At 39.1% G+C, this 21,092-nt stretch overlaps 1 protein-coding gene across 1 annotated transcript in view; it reads left to right on the forward strand.

Annotated features, from left to right (window-relative positions):
- The first annotated feature begins 5,203 nt into the window (after positions 1-5,203).
- LOC106089835 (elongation of very long chain fatty acids protein 6) overlaps positions 5,204-21,092 on the forward strand; it is a 130,461-nt gene continuing 114,572 nt past the window's right edge. Inside the window, exon 1 of the mRNA XM_059360442.1 lies at positions 5,204-5,555. The gene's annotated coding sequence lies outside the window, so the exon portion shown is untranslated. The remainder of the gene's footprint in view (positions 5,556-21,092) is intronic.

Raw genomic sequence — 21,092 nt, forward strand, 5'->3', positions numbered from 1 at the left:
GGAATGTTCATGGGCAAATTTGAATTTGCCAAATATCAGACCTCTAGCTCCATCTGAACAGAAAGAACCAAATGGTACCAAAATGCACGAATGTTTAATAGAATATTTAGTCACCCATCATATGTTTCTTAGTTGTACCTACATGCCAAATTTCAGACCTCAAGTTCCATTTGGACAAAAAGTACAAAATGATATAAATTTTGGTACCGAAATGTACGAATATTGAATAGTGTTGAAGCGAGTTTAACAAAGAACTATATTAGTCATTGAATTACAATTTGCATTCTGAATTTTAAATGAATTACAAGATGCTTTTCTCCCAAACTCATAATCTATTTATCGAAGATGGCAACCCTTTACCAGTTCCCTGTAAAATGGCTAATAGCTTTCACTCAATGGATAAAGGGCAGCCATATTACCATGAATTCCATTTCGCCTTAGTACATTATATGATGCTTTTACATACTTTTTAAATCCGCCAACCTTACTTGTGCAGCAATCTTTGAGCGGTAAGAAGCAGCAATAAAACCACCAACTGAATACCGAAAACTGAAACTGCCTTTTTATTTTTTCATTGCTGTACATAATTACTTTTCTGGGAGACACATTCAGCCCTATACTGTCCATTACTTACAGAAATTCTTCTGGGAAGTGTACAAATAGAGCATTTAGTCGATCATGATTTATTTCTTACTTGTATCAGATGCCAAATTTTAAACGTTTAGGTCCATCTATAAAGAAAGTACCAAATGATTCTAATTTTGGTACCAAAATGTACGAATTTTGAATAAATTATTTAGTCACCCATCATATATTTCCAAGTTGTAACTGTAGGTCAAATTTCAGACTTCTAGCTTCATCTGTAAAGCAAGTACAAAATGGTACCATTACTGTTAAAAAACGTACGCTTGCTCCCGTTACCAAAACTATTTTTGCATTTCTTCTTTTCATCCTCCTCCTTTTGCACCTGATGTCACCCATTTCGTACCTTTTTGGTACTTTTTTAGTACCTAAAAGTACAAATTTCCAAAAACATCCTAAGTTCCACTTTCGGTACGATTTTCGAAAATTTTTTTTACCAAACCTTATTTTTTCGAGACGCTCTTTAGTTTGAGCCCAAAAACATATTTCCAGTTCTTTCCGTTCGCGCTGGGCAAATATGTACCATTTCAAGCTATTTGGTACTTTTTAGTACCTTAACTTTCGAATATCACAAAATCCGGCTTTATCCCGTGCCTATTACCCAAGACCAACATTCGAACATGGTGCTAGCTTTAGCAGCTTGGGCTGGGCGGTAATCACTCAGTTGGCAATCAGACAGTCCCACAACTCTTTTGTATATATATAGACAATATCGATATCAATTTTGACAAAACAATACGAAATGATTTCCAATTTTTACATGGCTCTGTCTGTTTTCGAGCTGTCGCATGCAAGTAACAAGAAAGTCCATTTAAGAAGGATCATTTCAAAAGAAGAAATATTCTGCATCAAATTTTACTATAAATCTCAAAATAGACTACATGTGTAGACACAAAAAATTTTAAGAAAATTAAAAAAAACTGTGCATTTCAAAGATCGGTGTAAAAATGGCAAAAAATAGTAAAATACAAGTGTTCATACTCACTTACCTAACCAACTTTTAATTTGTCATTTATTTTTTCAAATTCCATTAAACGTTTTTTTATACTCCGCCAGATTTGCAGCAGTTACAGATGTAAGCCATTGTAGATATCTTCACTTTGCCTTCATACACTTGCATACTTTTTTAAGGGAATCTAACTTAAGCGACATCATTTTTATAGTATGCACCACTTTTTATTTTGCATAACTAATCAACACACACTAATACTAAAAAATGATTTTTATATTATTGAGATTTTGATTTTCCATTTGCTATTTTAACGTTTTTTTATTTTATTTTTACCGATATATTGCAACATTTATTTTCCCTCTTTTAACTTTGAGATTTTGTAGCTCTTTTTAACACTGAACAAAACTACACACTACTACAAATGCGAAACACAACACACTGCTACAACAACAAACACGAAACGAATTCATTTTGTGGTACATATTCTTCACTATTCGAACTATTAACACGAACCCCACTGCCGACAAACGGAAAGAAATACATAATATGTTAGCAACACTTATTGCCAACTCCATCCACAGCCATTCCCTTATTCTCCTCTTTGTGTTTATTCCTCATGCAGTGAGATCCAATGTTAAAACGAGAGCTAAAGACATCACCAACGTTTAGCTTCACGAATCAACAGGTGGTGGCAGCAAAATAAATGCCAAAGTGGTAGTAAGAACACCGAACAAAAATTTTCCGTTTCCCTTTTGGTTGGTGTTTCGATCCACACATACACACAAGCCAAATATTGCACACTACGCAATCATCTGAACATTATAACGGCACCTGATGAAATTTTAAAAATTTTCTATTAGTTATTATTGCCATTTTTATACGATTTCAACGTGGATTTGCACCGTCGCGTAAGTGTATAACGATTTTTTTCCACTTCCACTTCACAACACAACATATTTATTGACCATACGATTTATGGATATTGCTTGTACATTAATAACTGCAGCAATGAAATTAGTTTTCTGGATTTAAATTTGATATTATATAAGGATTTTCATTTTCAGACTTGTTAACAAAAGCCGATAAAATATTCACTTCACTTTTTTTAGTATTAGCCGTAATGTAAAAAAATATTGCCGTTGTAAGTTGTTCACGCACCGCACGCTCCGTTAAAACTAAACCATATATGCGAAAGCAAACTTCTTGTCTCCTTTAAATATGTATCTACCAAAAAAGTTTTGGGGATCAAGCAATTGGAGCTTAGAGCATAATTTTAATTCTCTCTCTCTCTCTTATTCTCTTCCAAAGTACTAGTAAATCTCTGTTATTTCTTCATTTCCAAAGTAGTTGGGAAATGCAGAGAATTTTTATCCTTTCTAAATAAGACATGGAAAGAGAAAATGAGAGAGAGAGAGAAACAAAAACAAACAAAGCAAAACGCAAGGAACGAAAAGAGGAAGAGGAAATATTCAGAAAAAAAAAAATAATAATGAAGCTTGCTGAACAAATTAAAAAATCAAAGTTGAGCAAAGCAAAGAAATATTTCTATGATTATCTGAATATCTACAATAGCGGCTAAGTATATATATACAACATACAGTTGTATATGGAATGTAAGTTTGTCTCCTGATGTGGGAATTCCACATGAGAACTAAGTAGACAACCTGCTGCACTTCATAGAGTGGCATTTCGGCAATTTTTACCCATTAACGTCGAAACGGCATAAAAATACCCAAAAATAGAGGTGTCTTAGAAAAATTCTATCTTGAGTTAGGAAAAAGGTATTCAAAAGGGCTTTTTTTTTTGGAATAAAGTGGACGATTGAAACAAGTTAAATAATATTTCTCTCGTCATATAATGCCGTGTTTTGAAAAAAACTTGGATTTGATTAGAAGAAATCTTAGCAAAATTAATTTTTTTTTAATTAAAAAAAATTTTTTCTCCATTTTGAAGAAAAACAACTAAAGTAACTGTATACATGACCGGCAGTAAAAAAAACTGTTAAAACTCGAAACAAAAAAATGTTTTTATAAAAAAGACTACGTCACAGAGTGGAACAATCTTATAAAAATTGGAAATGTTGGCCTATATCCCTAATACTGGGTGTCAAGTTGACCACTTTATACTTCTCCAAATTTCTACAAAAATCAACATTTTAATGAACAAATCTTCTAAATATATATACATATATAAATAGGAAGAGTTTTGACTTTATAAATAACACAATTTTTTTTTTCAAAAATAAAGTAAAAATAACATTACCCACTAAAAGATTAAGGAGGCCACTGTATCGCAGAAGTTAGCATGTCCGCCTATGACGCTGAACGCCTGGGTTCGAATCCTGGCGAAACCATCAGAAAAAAAATTTCAGCGGTGATTTTCCCCTCCTAATGCTGGCAACATTTTTGAGCTACTATGCCATGTAAAACTTCTCTCCAAAGAGGTGTCGCATTGTGGCACGCCGTTCGGACTCGGCTATAAAAATGAGGCCCCTTATCATTGAGCTTAAAACTTCAATCGGACTGCACTCATTGATATGTGAGAAGTTTGCGCCTGTTCCTTAGTGGAATGTTCATGGGCAAAATTTGTAATTTGGTAAAAGATTAATACATGCTTGTTAGCATCCCTGCGAGCCATATATAACGTTTTGATCGTACTTTAGAACATAAATGATAAGAAGGGACCAAAAGGTTTACATATGATTATTAATATCCCTGCTTGTATCAATTCGATATTTCTTAATACAGTCCCCTGGCCGAAGTGTATAAAATATTAAGCGAACGGCAACAATGGCCGTATATAAATTGTAATCGATAACATATCTCATTATTCGGCAGTACTAGAAAAATTACATACAGAAAATCAGGTACAAGCCGAAACTATTAGACGATTACACAAGCTTGATGAACAATTATATATTTTCATCTACAGCATACTCTAAAGAGGTTTGCGCAAGCAATTAGCCGAAATAATATTGGGCACAGACCCGTATTTGTCTATAAGCAGGTTAAGTTCTTAAATAGGCAAAATTGGACTATATTTAGATAAAGCTGTCAAATACACCAATTTAAGGCCTTGAGCCCATAGAATGTTAAATGGTGAGTTGCACTAAGCCTCTCGACAGTTCGTATGCAACGCACATATAGTCTTATTGCAGCTTATTGATTCAATCACACCACAATCGAGGCTGGTGCATACAGCACGCAATTTCAAAAAACGTCTATCCGCAAGATGGCGGATTACACCATATGATTTGTGATTGTTGTACAAAAGAGACCACCTTTAATTGTTTCACCATGGTCTTGTGGATAGATAAAGGGACAAGGGACGTATGCAACGCACATATCGTTTTATAGCAGCCTATTTGATTTAATCACACCACAATCGAGGCTGGTGCAAATAGCCTACAATTTCGATAACAATTTCCGTGTTGATTGCTTTTAGAATCGACTTTAGTATATCGATTACTCAGTAGTCGAACGCTCTTGCGCTATTTTTTTCTCTCTCTCTGTTCGGTTTTCTTCAATTAAAGTTTAATTATTAAACTCATTATTTTTGGTTTGATAACGGGGTTTTCTTCATTTTCCGATTATTATTCCATTTTCTCTATCATTTCCATCTACCGTCGAAGTTACAGCGTTTTGAGAAACATACACAAATTGTTTGTGCAGGAAGTTCCTTCAAGTCAAGAGAACGCGCTGCCGCCGTATCAAATCAACCAGCTGACCCGGTCTGCTACCGCTTCTGAGTATTTTAACAGTGTGAAGAGTTTTTCTGCAATCAATTTCGTTCAGACGCTCGGAGTGTTAAGAAGTCAAATCGGAACTTTGTTTTCATTTTGGGGACGCGCGGCCCCCTCTTTCAACCCAACCAATATCTTAAATAACTGAATGAAACACAAATAAAGTTTTAAGTGAATAAGATAAACGGCATACAAAATATCAAAAAAATTCACAACGAAGTAAATACAAGTCTACCTATATAAGTTTTAATGTTAATATGTAAATTGCCTCATTGATTTTAATACACGCTAAGTTGCTATGGGAAGAAAAGTGCAAATCTGATGGATAAAACGAAGACAAACATCGTACACCACAAAGAGAAGAAAATCGAATAAAAAAAAAAGAGTTGACTTAAAAAAATCTCTGTGGCAATGTGGGGAAAAAGACGGCATTTTCAACAATTAGAAATTTTCATAAAACTTCACAATTTAAAGTTTAAGTGGGAAAAATCTACAATACATTAAATTTTTAGCAAATGTGTCATTAATGTCTGTATAAAATTAACCACTATGAGATTTGTTAATACAGCATGTCTACATTTTAACAGGCCTAGAGAGAATTTCTGGCTCTCCCCATTATTCCGCACATTTTACTATTCTCGCTCGTCAACTGTAAAAGTGGTGTTGTTCTCAGTGTGTATATACATGTGTGTGTGTGTGCGTCGAATGTATAAAAGAAGAAAAGTTGGGGTAATTCTGTACGAAAACTAAAGTGAAAAAAAAATTATTTTAAGAGTAAGCCATTGTAAGAGAAGAGCATATGAGAGAAAATTTATCCAATTGGAAGAAAAAGGGAAAACATTTGCAAACAATTTGTATCGATTTGACAGGACTACCATCAGGGCTGGTGGTGGCTGTCATTACAACACAAAGTTGAATATGACATTACATTTTTACTGTGTTGTGTGATTTGTTTTTGTATTCTGCATGCATTTTTGAGGCGGCGAAAGTAGACAGGCGACAGAACAAAATAAAGACTTGGAGTTTGGGTGTTCGCACAACATTAGAAAACTTTCTAAATTATATGATGAATAATAATAAGAGCAAAGAGGTGGCCTTTGCTTTGTGCTTTATATGTGTAACTAAAATAAGGGTAGTGGTGGTGGAGTGCTGAAGTGGCGATAGAATTTTATTTCGGTACTGTGTGGGATATAAAACAGCCGCTTATTTACACATACATATATGCATATGCCAAGCTTAAATAGTTATTCACAATTTTTTTTTTAATTTGTGTGGTTTGGCGATGTTGGTATTAAATTGTATGAAAACGATGCAGGAATTCAATATTTATAGAATTGAATGCCGTGGAAAGCAAGCAAAATTAAATTCAGTTTGCTCGGGCCAGCCAAATCTTGTATACCCTCCAACACTGCGTTTGTTTCCTGGACCATATCTTTCTGCAGAATCAAATCAAAATGGATTACATATTTCAAAGCCATCAGAACCTCACATGGACATTTGTGTGTATTCTGACTAGAATATATTACTCCACTTTGGAGAACGTCCCGTTCCACTCTAGGGGCTTCAAATTTTACACATTGACTTTAAAGTTGCTGCTGCTGTTTTAGCCACATTTTCATAAGGTGGCGATCCTCGTCAAGCTGCTGTAGATAAGCAATCTTGTTCCAGTTCAAAGGACGGATCGGCGCGGGAACAGGGTTGCCATGGTAGACAAAGGCACCAATAACTCGCCTTGTCATATCGAACACCATAGGCATGGAGCATTCCACTATCCGCAACCTGTGGACACGCCCGGTAGCTCGCAGCTAAGCTTCTCGTGACAGCGATGAGCACCACACAGATCGGACCTCACAGTTCCAGCCTGTGTGATGCTTATAGTTATCCCGTGCCGGGAGCAGTGGTGTGATATCTGTTTGTCTGAGAATCTGACAAGTAATTTTTTTCCGAGCTCGTTTAAAAGGTGAGGAAATTATCCGATCCATGTCATTGAGCTTATACTTAAATCGAACTGCACTCATTGATATGTGAGAAGTATGTGCTTGGTCCTTAATGGAATGTTTAAGGGCAAATTTGCTTGTTCGGCTTGTTGTGAGCTGTAAATACTTAAAGAAAGGTCAAAAAAGAAAATGTGAGTCCGTTATAACCCGCATCGTACAAAATCCCTAATTGTTTTCCATAACACACCCCTTAGTTGGTTCATGTCTGGTATTGTGTAGCCACCTAAGTGTCGGTGTGTTTTTAGCCGCGAAAGAAGGGCAATTACATAGGAAATGCTCCAACGTCTTATAACCTTCCCCGCATGCCCTACACATGCTAGCTCTTGCCACACCGATTTTGCATAAGTTATCTCGTAGTCCTATGTGTCCCGTTATGATGCCGATAGAATCTCCATATAGGATTTTCGTCGTCCTACCGACCTTCAGGCAGCTCTACGTGCAACAGCAAAGTGTGCTACCGAAAGTGGTCTGGGTGTAAATCCGTGCATGACAGAAGTAGTTCCTTTTAGCAGGAGATACAAGTTGCCTACAGTGGAACCTGTCTCCCTGGGTGGAGAGAATGTTCCATTTACAGAAAGCGCAAAATACTTGGGTGTTTTGCTGGGCAGGAAAGTGAACTTTAAATCCAACATTTTGGAGAGGGCAAGAAAGGCTACTCTTGCTCTATACATCTGCAAGTGAGTCATTGGCATAAGTTGGGGGTTTAGACCGCGTGTCATGCATTGGGTATATACTGCAGTTGTCAGACCTATACTGCAGTTGTCAGTCCACCTACTCCTCAATACTTAACTGGTTCCAAAGGATGGCTTGTTTGTACATTACTCCGGACATTGTGGGTACCCAAACTGGAGCGACCACTGCCGTGAGGTGAAGAGAGCTTTCTCATTGATCATGTAGCGGCTACGGACACTGTGTTATCCTTGATACAATATCCGATGTTCCAGGCAGTGTGGATTAAACCCTACCTGAACCGCTTTAAGATGAAAATTACTGTACCACTATTTCTGATAAAACCGATTGGAACTACGATATTCCTGGTAACAGAAGTTACATAGACTTCTATACGGATGGTTCCAAACTTAACGATCAGGTGGGCTTTGGGGTCTACTCTTAAGATCTAGAACTGGTCATATCGAAAAGGTTACCCGACCACTGCAGTGTGTATCAAGCAGAGATCCTTGCAATTAAGGAAGTGGTGGAATGGCTAATATAATGTCATTACGACGATTGGCATAAATATCTTTTCAGACAGCCAGGCAGCCATTAAATCCCTGGAGAACGTATTTCTGAACACAAAAACCGCCCTCGACTGTCGCAGATTACTCAACGAGATGGCTGAACAGTTCAAAATTCACCTGTACGGGGTGCCGGGCCACCGAGATATCCCAGGCAATTGTAAAGCGGACGAGCTTGCTAGACTAAGAACTACCTTACACACTGGAATCTGTGGGTATGCCTCTAGCGGCATGTAAGCTAAGTTTTCAGGACCACGCACGATGACAAAGATGGGGCTGTGATCATTCCAAAACGATGTGGCCTAGTCTAGACTTTAAGAGGTCTACTTCTTTGCTGTCATTAGCTATAAAAGACGTCTCAGTCATTGTGGCCGTCATGACAGGTCACTGTCTAATCTTTTCTTCCAATCTTTTCCATGAACATTCCACTAAGGAACAGGGGCAAACTTCTCACATATCAATGAGTGCAGTCCGATTCAAGTTTTAAGCTCAATGATAAGGGTTCAAGTTTCAAGATTTAAAATTATTGGGCTCTTTAAAGAGATCTGAATGGTTCAACGGTAGGAACTAAAAGCCACAATGGACGAAAACGTGAGTCTGATGGCAGACTTCCACTTAAACCTAACCTAACCTACCGACCACTTCGCTGTTTCACGGTGTAACATGCATGTTCGTCGTCCATGCTTCGAGTTAATCAAATTTATTGACGTCAATCTTCTGGCCTTCACATCCAAATCGTTCATTCCCCCTTATACAGCTATGGCCCGGCAACCAATAGTTGTCCCCGGCACAGGATAACTATGAGCATCACGCACACTGAAACTTTAAAACCCAACCTGTGTGGTGTTCTTCGTTATCACGAGTAGTTTAGCTGGGAGCTAACACAGGTTGCGGATAGTGGAATGCTCCATACGGAGCGAGGATCGCCTGCTCCACATACAAATGTGGCTACAATAACAACAACAACCCAAACGATGCAAAGGTCTAAATCTCCTTCTTACACTCCAAGACTGTTCGAGACCTTTCCATACTGGTTGTTATTACCTTCATGGGTACTTTACTGTTCGTAAATATGTTCGCAATCGAAGTCCTCGCGTTAATACCACACAATCTCACGCATTCCGTGACATCCTGTTCTCTAGCTTTGATCCATTTGTGTGGCATGATCAATGGGTCGGTTATGTAGAATAGTCTCCAGTGCCCCAGTGGGCGTGGTCCTCATTGCTCCGCCTATGCCACGACAACATGTTCTCTAAACCTCTTGTATGGTCCTTTTGTTGCACTTTTTCTCCATCGCATTCCACAAAACTACTGAGGCGTAAGTAAGTACAGGTCTAATCACGCTGCTATAGAGCCTGTGGACTATCCACGGATTCTGGCTCCATTTCGAGCCTACGGCCCGTCTACATAGTGCCCAACATCTGTGAGTCTTCTTGGTACGCTCCTGAATGTGACACTTCCAATTCAGTTTCCTGTCCAAGATCACTCCTATGTATTTGACCTTGTGAGATATCGAAAACGTTCTATTGAGAAAACTTGGTGGGTTCAATTACCCACATTTGCCTTCCTCGTGAACAAGCAGATATCGGTCTTTTCTGGGTTCATATAGATACCCCTAGGTCTAGCCCAGTCGTATGCCATCTGCAAGACTCTTTCGCCCCTTCTGTATAGCTGGTTCGGATCCCTACCCCTTATTATAACAGCGTCTGAGTAGCAGACGAGTTCAAATCCCATACGTAGTAGGTTATTTATGGTTGTTGTTGTAGCAGTGTGTTATACACTGAGGTGGCAGCCGTTGTCGATGAAAACTCCATCGGGTCAATCCGGTACTTACAACCTGCTGCCATGGGATTATTAATGGTGGTCACCCATAGGAGTGTCAATAAAATGCCCCTCTGTGGCGTACATTGTGCCATTTTCTCCCTTATATTTATGTCGTGGGGTCCACAATTTATCCACCTGTTCCTTAGCATATGGTTTATCCAGTCTCCAAGGATCCAGTCCATCCGTTACTGGTCTAAGGATCGGCCCGCACACTGTTAAAAGCCCCCTCGATGTCAATGCATACCGTCAATGTGTTCGTCTTGGCATCGAAGGTCGTTCGTCGTGTGGTCTCTGGTCACAATCGGGCCATACATCTTGCACGTTGGCATCAGTCCTTGCTCTGTAGGAGTTGACGCGGCTGAATCTGCCAGAACGTAATTGAGCCAGAACTACTCTGGTTTGCCATGTCTGCATGAATGTTGTCTAGACCCGCTTGATATGCCGCTTGATTTGTAGGTTGTCTCTTGTAGGGCTGAACCTCACGCTCTAGATCATGTAGATCTACCTTAAGGCTTCTGGGCGGTGGATATCCATCCACAAGATGATGATTTGGATGGTCTCTGCGATAACAGCCCAAAAGGTATTGCTTGTACAGCAAGTAGTTATGCCTTCGCACTGGTTGGATCTTTGTCTCCTGATGGAGGTGGTCCACATGAGAACTGAGGAGACAGCCCGTCGCAGTTCGGAGGGCGGCATTCTGACAGATCTGAATATTATTATTCACAGAGCTAACGAGACCACACCGGCGCTGCTTAACTTTCCACAGACCGGTCAATTGTTTTGTACGTGGTCAACAAAGTTTCTTTGTCTGCACTCCAAGTGCCGCCGGCAAGTGACTTGAAGACCTTGTTTCTACTTTTGACTTTATCGCAAATTGCTGTGGCAATAATGCTTTAAGCGTCTTTGCGGCTGGTATGAGAAGGGAGATTGGTCTGTACGACTCCCCCAAAACTCGGATCCTTTTCAGGCTTCAGTAGCGGCATCACTCTGTCCTTTTTCCAAACATCGGGAACTATAAGAGTGTTCAATGACAGATTGAGGACAGCAGTAAGGTACTCAACTTCAGTTAAATCTAGATTCTTCAGCATCAGTGCATAGATTCCATCGGGGCCCAACACCTTAGATGATTTGGCGCCATGGATGACATTCGCAACTTGGCCCTCGGTGAATTGTGATGGCTGACCATCGGCTCGTAAACCACGGATACGGCGAATGGCTCACCTCCTTGCCTTGTCAGTCTCGTGATGCACAATAAATTGACGGTTGAACAAACTGGCACATCTCTTCGGATCAGTCACGGTTACGTCAAAAGTGACTGAGATCCTGCCATTCCGTCAACCGGTTTTCGATAGTGACTTAACAGTAGACCACAGCTTGCCTAAACCGGTACCTAAGTTTCATTGCTCCAAGTGTTCTAACCACAAATTCCGTTTATGTTCGTTAACTACCCTGTTTATTTCCAGATTCAGTTCGCTGATTCTCTGGGGTTAGTGGGGTCCGTACAACGAATCCCATAAGGCTCGTCTGCGAGTACCACTGGTTGCGCAGGGAAATTGGGCCGCACTTGGGGAATTCGACCGACTGGCATAAAGCGAGCGGCTGATGCGTTAATGATGTCTCGGAATTTCCTCTTGGCCACAAGCCCATCAGAGGGGGGTGGCAGTTCACTGAAGCGGCGATTGGTATACTATCTGAAGCCGGCCTTCTTATAATTAATAAACGTCGGGCGCTCAGAGGTTATGAAGTCGGATGGTCGGTCAAAGGTGAGAATTATGGGGAGGTGGTCTGACCCCAAAGAGATGACGGCTTGCCAGGATACGTCACTCAGGAGATCAGGGGATGCAATAGAAATGTCTGGTGATCTTCAACACCTACTCGTAATCCTAATAGGGGCATCCTCATTCACTGTGCAAAACGTGGAGTCTCTGGTAAAGCTATAGTCCGACGACGAGGACGCAGAAGGCGACGTCGACGACGCTTGTGACCCACTGCTGGCTATGTTCGCACAGCACCTTGTGACATAGCCAGTATGACTATACTCCCGTAGTGAAGTGAGGCCAGAGCAAGGTCGGAAATGTACCCACTCCATGCACCGGTTACTCCTCACCGACACCGACCGATGATGAAGGCGGTTCTGGCAAACCGAACAGAACCAGGGTCCGGGGTTCGTTTCAACCAGAAGCGTGCGGAGAAGGCACTCCGGGATGTGCCTCTCCCATGACGAAAAAAGACGAACACGTACACTAAGGCGGCAGCCCTTGCCGATGAGGATTCCATCGGGTCAATCCGGTGCGTACAACCGGCTGCCATGGGATTGATAAAGTATATATATTCTTGATCAGCGTAAAAATCTAAGACAATCTAGCCATGGCCGTCCGTCTGTCATTTGAAATCACGCTACAGTCTTTAAAAATAGAGATTTTGACCTGAAACTTTGCACAGATTCTTTTTTTTTTTTGTCCATAAGCAGGTTAAGTTCGAAGATTGGCTATATCGGACTATATCTTGTTATAGCCCCCATAAGACCGATCCGCCGATTAAGGCTCTTAGGCCCATAAAAACAACATTTATCATTCGATTTTGGTGAAATTTGGGACACTGAGTTGTCTTAGGCCCTTCGACATCCTTCTTCAATTTGGCCCAGATCGGTCCAGATTTGTATATAGCTGCCATATAGACCGATCTCTCGATTTAAGGTTTTGAGCCCATAAAAGGCGCATATATTGTCCAATTTGGCCCAGATCGGTCCAGATTTAAATTTATCGGCCATATATTGTCCGATATCACCGAAATTTGGGACACTGAGTTGTGTTAGGTCCTTCGACGCCCCTCTCCAATTTGGCCCAGATCGGTCCAGATTTAAATATATCGGCCATATAGACCGATCTCTCGATTTAAGGTTTTGGGCCTATAAAAAGAGCATTTATTGTCCGATGTCGCCGAAATTTGGGACCGTGAGTTATGTAGAGCCCTTCGACATTCTTCTTCCATGTGGCTCAGATCAGTCCATATTTGGATATAGCTGCCATATAGACCGACCTCTTGATTTAAGGCTTTGAGCCCAAAAAAGGCGCATTTATTGTCCTATGTCATCGAAATTTGGGACACTGAGTTGTGTAAGCACTTTCGTCATCCTTCTTCAATTTGGTCCAGATCGGTCCAGATTTAAATATATTGGCCATATAGACCGATCTCTCGATTTAAGGTTTTGGGCCCATAAAAAGCGCATTAATTGTTCGATGTCGCCGAAAGTTGGTACAGTGGGTTATGTTCGGACCCTTCGACATTCTACTTCCATGTGCCTCAGATCGGCCCAGATTTGGATATAGCTGCCATATAGACCGACCTCTCGTTTTGGCGCCATTAAAAGCGCATTTATTGTCCTATGTCACCGAAATTTGGGACACTGAGTTGTGCTAGGCTCTTCGACATTTCGCCGGACCGAACTTAACGCCTTTTATTTGTATTTTTTTTCGTCCAAAATTTTATCAATTTTTACATTCTTCTCAAAATCTTGTCGCTTATTAGGTCAAATCACTTGTCTTTCATTTTTTTTTTTTAATAAACCAAATAAAATCCAAACTCCACACAGATATAGATTGTGGGTCATATACTTGGCCTTATGCGGAAAACGTGTGGGTATGACATTAGAATGATAAGCCTGTAGCGGATGCTCCCTTATCTATGAAACAAAAACATTAAAAATAATGTCATTATAAACAATGAAATAATCTTCCAAATTTTTGCAAATTAGCAGTCCAACAAACATTCATTTGGAAATTTTTGTTATCTGTCTGTCTGCATTGAACGAAAGTAATCATTGATTTCAACTTTTTTATGGGGGCCTGACCAATGCAGATGAATAAAAATTTTATTTAATACGGTCGATATTAGGCTGGTTTTGCTTTGTTTCCAACATTTAAAAAAACGCTTTGAAGCCAAACACTTTTCCAATATAATTCCCATGACGCTTCTCTATGGTGAATTATGTATTGGGTTGCCCAAAAAGTAATTGCGGATTTTTCATATAGTCGGTGTTGACAAATTTTTTCACAGCTTGTGACTCTGTAATTGCATTCTTTCTTCTGTCAGTTATCAGCTGTTACTTTTGGCTTGCTTTTGAAATAAAGTGTAAAAAAAGTATATTTGATTAAAGTTCATTCTAAGTATTATTAAAAATGCATTTACTTTCTTTTAAAAAATCCGCAACTACTTTTTGGGCAATCCAATATTTTTTTATAGAACAAGAATTTGTGAATTTGAATTTATAATAAAAAAATGTGTATACTTAAAAGTGGTATAACTCCCATTAAATACAATTTGAAATATCAATCGATACGAAAGCACTCTCGATCACATACGAGTATGTGGTAATTAGGCCCCTGTTTATTTAATTTATATTTCGATTTAAAATCCTGTTTCTCTATTTTTGGGTATAAATTAAATATACCCGTAAAACGCTTGAACTTTAGATTTGTTTCTAAATTCAAGACTGAATGTGAATATCAATTGGTTGTTTTCATATATCCAACACCCTAGGTTTAGGCATATACCTGTCTTGTCATGGTGTTTGTACCACATCGATATATCGATCGATTTAATGCGGACTTTTCATGGCACATCATGATGTGTGGTCATTGTGTTATTGGTGAAAATAAGAGTGTATGCATCACATATATACATAACCATCAGTCATGGTAGAATCGATAGACGCCAATCATCGAAAAATTCAAATGATTTTGATTATTTCGGTGTGATTTATGGCCATGCATACATGTGGCGTATACACCTTTATCTTCACCAATACATGGCACATCATGATGCGTGGTCATTGTAATAGACCACGCATCATGATGTGCCATGTAAACTGAGCATGAGTCAATCTAAACCCGATTTGACCAGCGATGCCCAGCCCTTTACGGTAGCGTTGATGGAAGTCACACGTATCGCTCTTTATTTCAGTCGTTATGGATATAGCAACGGAAGAACATGTGCAGGGGTATACTCATCATTTTTCTGTTTTAATTTAAAAAAACAATGATTTTTGTTGATTAAACGCTTGGAAGATATAAAGAAGTATTTAAAATTTTTATTTAATTTTATTATTTTATTTTATGCCTAGTTTTGCAAAGCCCTAATCATTCGATCCAAAAACTGATTTTTTTACATATTGAGAGAATTAACAAGTAAAAGCGTGCTAAGTTCGGTCGGGCCGAATCTTGGGAACCCAGCACCATGGATTCTGCTAAAAATTTATACAAAATAAATAAAAGTTGTAGGGCAAAATTTTATTCTAAATACCAAACTTTTGTCGAACCAACAAAAATCAAAGCTTCTAGGAACCGAACAACGATGATCGAGAGACCGCTTTATATGGGAGCTATATCAGGTTAAAGACCGATTTGGACCGTACTTGGCACAGTTGTTGAAAGTCGCAACAAAACACAACATGCTAAATTTCAGCCAAATCGAACAAAAATTGCGACTTGTAAGGGCTCAAAAAATTAAATCAGGAGATCGGTTTATATGGGAGCTATATCAGGGTATGGAGCGATTCGGACCGTACTTTGATGAAAGTAGTAACAAGACACTACCTGCTCGATTTCAGCCAAATCGGACAGAAGTTGCGGCTTGTAAGGGCTCAAGAAGTCAAAACAGGAGATCGGTTTATATGAGAGCTATATAAGGCTATAGACCGATTCAGACCGCACTTGACACAGTTGTTGAAAGTCCTAACAAAACATCACATGCAAAATTTCAGCCAAATCGGACGTAAACTGCGGCTTGTAAGGGCTCAAGAAGTCACATCGGGAGATTGGTTTATATGGGGACAATATCAGGTTATAGACCGATTCAGACCGCACTTGGCACAGTGAAGGTCTTAACAGAAAATTACATGCAAAATTTCAGCCAAATCGGACGTAAACTGCGGCTTGTAAGGGCTCAAGAAATCAAATACGAAGATTGGTTTATATGGGAGCTATATCAGGTCATAGACCGGATCGGATCGTACTTGGCACAGTTGTTGGAAGACCACATGCAAAATTTCAGCCAAATCGGACAAAAATTGCGGCTTGTAAGGGCTCAAGAAGTCAAATCGGGTTTATATAAGAGGCCGCCGTAGCGCAGAGGTTAGCATGTCCGCCTATGACGCTGAACGCCTGCGTTCGAATGCTGGCGAGACCATCAGAAAAAATTTTCAACGGTGGTTTTCCCCTCCTAATGCTGGCAGAGGTACTGGTGAGGTACTATGCCATGTAAAACTTCTCTCGAAAAAGGTGTCGCACTGCGGCACGCCGTTCGGACTCGGCTATAAAAAGGAGGCCCCTTATCATTGAGCTTAAAACTTGAATCGGACTGCACTCATTGATATGTGAGAAGTTTGCCCCTGTTCCTTAGTGGAATGTTCATAGGCAAAATTTGCAAACTTTTATATCAGATTATAGAACGATTCAGACCGTACTTGGCACATTTGTTGAAAGTAGGAAATGGGTCGTTGGTTGGATTTACGCCAGAAGCCTTGGTCTGTCGCTACTGTGGCATCACAATGGACTTAAAATTGTCAAATGAGTCTGTAAAGGACTACCACTCTTACCTTAGCTAACCTCAGCCAAATCGGACAAAAATTGTGCCTTGTAAGGATTCAAGAAGTCACAGACCGATGTGGATCGTACTTTGGACATGGAAAACTTCATTCAAAATTTCAGCCAAATCGGGCAGAAATTGTGGGTTCCAGAGGCTCAAGAAGTCAAATCGGGAGATCGGTTTATATGGGAGCTATATATAAACGTAGACCGATTTGGTCCATTTACAATCCCAACTAACCTACGTAAATGAGAACTATTTGTGTAAAACTTTAAGAAATTAGCTTTAATCGTTAAAAAGTTGGCATGCTTTTGGACAGACATAACGAGCCAAAGCGGGCCATATTTGAATATAGCTGCTATATAGACCGATCTGCCGGTAAATGGTATAATACCCAAACATGCTTTATTTTTTATTCGATTTCGTTGAAATTTGAAACAGTGAGTCGCTTTAGGCCTTCCGGCGTCTGGCCCATATATGGATCAGATCGGACTATATTTACATATAGCTGCCATATAGACCGATCTGCCGTTTAAGGGTCTAAGGCCCATAAAAGCTGCATTTATTACCCCATGTCGCTAAAAATTCAAACTGAGAATTATTTTAAGCCTCTCGACATCCGACCCAAATAAGGTTCAAATCGGACTATATTTAGATATAGACCGATCTGCCAATAATGGGTCTGAGGCCCATTAAAGCTTTATTTATAACCCGATTTTGCTGAAATTTTAAACGGTGAGTAGTTTTAAGCCTCCTAACATCGGAAAAAATTATGGTTCAGATCGGACTTTATTTATATATAGCTGCCAAATAGACCGATCTTCCGATAAAGGGTCTGAAGGCCATAAAAGCTTCATATTTTAACCCGAAATTTGAAGCAGTGAGTAGTTTAAGGCCTCCCAATATCGGACCCAAATATGATTCAGATCGAGCTATATTTAGATATAGCTGCCCTATAGACCGATCTGCCGTTTAAGGGTCTGGAGCCCATAAAAGCTGTAATTATTAACCGATTTCGTTGAAATTTGAAATAGTGAGTTATTTTAGGCCTACCGTCATCTGACCTAAATATGAGTCGGATCGGACTATATTTAGATATAGCTGCCATATAGACCGATCTGCCGATAATGAGTCAGAAGCCCATACAAGCTTTATTTTTTTCCCGATTTCCCTGAAATTTGAAACAGTGAGTTGCTTCAAGTCTCCCAACATCCGATACAAATATGTTTCAGATCGAACTATATTTAGATATAGCTGCCATATAGACCGATCTGCCGTTTAAGGGTCTGGAACCCGTAAAAGCTGCAATTATTAACCCATTTTTGTTGAAATTTGAAATAGTGAGTTACTTTAAGCCTCCCGTCATCTGACCCAAATATGTTTCAGATTGAACTATATTCAGATATAGCTGTCATATAGACCGATATGCCGATTAAGGGTCTGAAGCTCAAAAAAGCTTTATTTATTACCCGATTTCATTGAAATTTGAAATAGTGAGTTGTTTTAAGCCTCCCGACATCGGTCCCAAATATGAGTCAGATCAGACTATATGGATATAGTTGTCATATAGATCGATCTTCCAATTTAGGTTCTTAATCCTATAAAAAGCAGATCTATTGTCTGAAGATTTTACTTGTAGATGAGTTCTTGGGACCTGAATAACATATGATCGAGACCAGTCCTTATTAAGATATAACTACGGATATAGTAGTGGAGTTATAATAAAATAGAATGATTATCCTTGTTGAATTTGGTCCAGATTTGGTTATAGGTGCCATATAGAACGATCTCTCCATTTAAAATCTTGGCTCTATAAAAAGTGCATTTATTATCCGATTTTGTTGAAATTTGACGCAGTGACTAATATTAGGCTTTTCGACATCTCCGTCCTATGTGGTTCAGATCGGCTTATATTTGGATATAGCTGCTAAAAAGACCAATTTTTTGTTCTACAAAATTGAACAGTGACTTCTATTTATTAGACCACTTAATGTCCGTGTCTTGAGTGCATAAGTAATCCAATTTTTAACGGATTGTGACGAAAGGGGGTTACATACATACTCGAGTTGGTAGGTATCCAAAGTTCGGCCCGACTGAATTTAAAGCCTTTTTACTCATGTAGAGCTCAACATTGCAACCATATTATATGAGAACCAATCGCACGACTCTAACAAACGACCACTTGTTAAATGATACACTTCTCACCTTTCAGAAACATGGATATTTTCACATAAATGACATACCGTTGCAATTTTACAGTTAGAAAGCTGAGTGTACTTTTGCGTTGCCATATGGCAAGATCAGGGCGATCGGGATTAATATCCGCACCCTCTTTTTCAACCTTATCTAACTCAGAATCGGGTAATAGTTATATATTCCACATCCACATATCGGATCGAGGCTTTTATGGGCTCAAAAAGCCTCTATGGGGTCTACATCTATTTATGGCCCCATATGGGCGGGATTTGGTCAGGCTGTTGAAAGGAATAAATGTACATGTACAGATCGGCTCATTTGGAAGCTATATCTCTTTCTAAACCCAAATTAACGGTTTATAACAGGATAAAAATTAAGGCTGCAAGGAGGTCAAGCCAGAAGAAGAAGCAGAACCATTTTGTAGGGGAAATATATCAAAATCGAATCGATATGGCACACTTGCATTCCCCAAAGACCTACATAAATAAGGAATATCTGTGCAAAATTTCAAGTGAGTAACTTCCTTCATACGTTCAAGCGCTGTAGTGACTTCAACAGACGGATGGAAGGACGGACTTTATTTCATCGACTGTATTGAAATATTGGGTTGCCCAAAAAGTAATTGCGGATTTTTTAAAAGAAAGTAAATGCATTTTTAATAAAACTTAGAATGAACTTTAATCAAATATATTTTTTTACACTTTTTTTCTAAATCAAACTAAAAGTAACAGCTGATAACTGACAGAAGAAAGAATGCAATTACAGAGTCACAAGCTGTGAAAAAATTTGTCAACGCCGACTATATGAAAAATCCCCAATTACTTTTTGGGCAACCCAATATACAAACGCATTGACCAGATTAATATACTCTCCGTCCTATTGTGGGCGGATGTACGGGCTGATAAGACCTATCCTACTTAAAACTTGATTGTTCTAAAATTGCATTTATAACTAGTTTTCTTCAAGGTAAATATCCACGCCGTGTGATACATAATATGAAATGGTAAATAATCCAGTTTCTGGCATCACCACTTATGGGACAGTAAAATCATTTTCAAAAAACCTGTAAATTTATTCTTCAAAATGCTAAATTCAACTTTCTTTTTGTATGTTTTTATTTTCACATATATTTAGCCTTTTTATTTGCATTAAAATATACGCAATACAATTATTAATAGAATAAATTTTGAGGCCTTTGCTGTCTACCCTGTTATGTTATTGCGTTGTGCGCTTTCTGGCAATGCTGAAAAAATTGTGACAGGTCTAAGGCCCTCTGAAATTTTTATTTGCCGATCTTTTCGCAGGAAAGTGCAACCAGGGGTTTAGCGGCATCTGGTGGAATTTCTGCCGATTACTTGTGGCGGAGAGACATTCAAACCTGTGCGCCTCAGCAGCGGCTCCATATGTAGTTTTATCTTCCTTGCCGTCGTCTCAGCATTTTTACACCCAGAGATACATGTGCTGATATCAACAGATTTCAAATTTGTTTTTAACTTTTGAAAAGGATAGGTTAACATTTTTGAGGATCTAATTTTTTCGTCATTTTTCGAACATATTCCAGCTCGAGATCATATTCAATGCTTTCTATTCAAATAATAGCATGGCAAAGAACTTATAAAAGTTAGACAAGTGTGTGCTGTTTTCAAAAAAATTTTAACTGGCATGGTGGATCGCGATTTCTGATACGCCATGAATCTTTATCAACACCTTTATTAAGGTGCTCTACATGCCCAACGACTATTGAGTACGGTGTATATAGCATGCTTTTCTTCGAAACAGGACTCAACCAGTCCTCTAACTCTCCTTAGCGCATTAAGAGGGGGAAAAGCCTTGCTTTCCACTATTCCAATATAAACTAATCATCAAAGCACTTGGCCATTCATTGAATGTCACTGCAAATGCTTTTTGTGTTTAGGCTA

This window comes from Stomoxys calcitrans, chromosome 1 (genome assembly GCF_963082655.1).
Source record: "Stomoxys calcitrans chromosome 1, idStoCalc2.1, whole genome shotgun sequence".
NCBI classification, from domain to species: domain Eukaryota; kingdom Metazoa; phylum Arthropoda; class Insecta; order Diptera; family Muscidae; genus Stomoxys; species Stomoxys calcitrans.